Here is a 958-nt window from a genome sequence, read left to right as displayed (position 1 = left end):
GAGTTGTTTTTTTGGGTTTTTTTTTGGTTTTTTGTTTTTGTTTTTGTTTTTGTTTTTGTTTTGAAAGCATGGGATTTTCAATCTAGAACTTTTGTGTCCCAAACTCTTTCAAGTCTGTCTTCCAAATTATGTCAAGATGTTTCTGTTCTCCTTTGCTACTTATGGTCTGTGTTCACTCTAAGTTGTCTTAATGAACCTGGAAAATGTTTACGTCTAAATGGAGCTCCCATGGTTGATATAGAAACTCTCAAAAGTTCTCTCATAAAAAATTTAGCCTAATCCAAAAATTTATTTTCATCATCCTTGGTTAAGCAAAATATTCATTTCCCCAGGCACTTTACATTTATGAATTCTTGTAATAATTTTTAGTCTTATTTTTCATTTTATCACCTAAGCAAAGTTGAGATTTTTAAAATCCTGCTTACTTAGAATAAGGCACTAGTAGAAGCTTTAGCTTTTCTTCTTCAGGGAGGCACATTTTATTCATCCAAGAGAGTAGCAGTGAAAATCATTTCAGAGGAGCACCTGGGTGGCTCAGTCCGTTAAGCCTAACTCTTGATTTTGGTTCAGGTCATGATCTCATGGTTCATGCGATCAAGCCTGTGATGGGCTGTCAAGCTCTGCGTTGACATGGAGGAGACTGTTTGGGATTTTCTTTCCCCTCTCTCTTTCTGTCCCTTTCTCTCAAAATAAGTAAATAAACTTGAAAAAAAAATCATTTCAGATGCATTTAGTGGTCCAGGGCTTTCAAGGCCTTCAAAACCATCGCTGATTTCATTGTTTCAGTTATCCAAATCTCACTCTTATTTGATCAAAGCTCTGACTTTCACCTGAAAAACTCTGACAAGGTTAATTAATCCATAGGCTTCTATAATTCAGCAACTCAAAAAAAATCATTCTTTCATTTTCATTTTCAGTGATCTCTAACCTACTGCTGGAGTCAATAATAATTTTTTTT

This window comes from Neofelis nebulosa, chromosome 1 (genome assembly GCF_028018385.1).
Source record: "Neofelis nebulosa isolate mNeoNeb1 chromosome 1, mNeoNeb1.pri, whole genome shotgun sequence".
NCBI classification, from domain to species: domain Eukaryota; kingdom Metazoa; phylum Chordata; class Mammalia; order Carnivora; family Felidae; genus Neofelis; species Neofelis nebulosa.
This window is presented reverse-complemented; position numbering follows the sequence as displayed.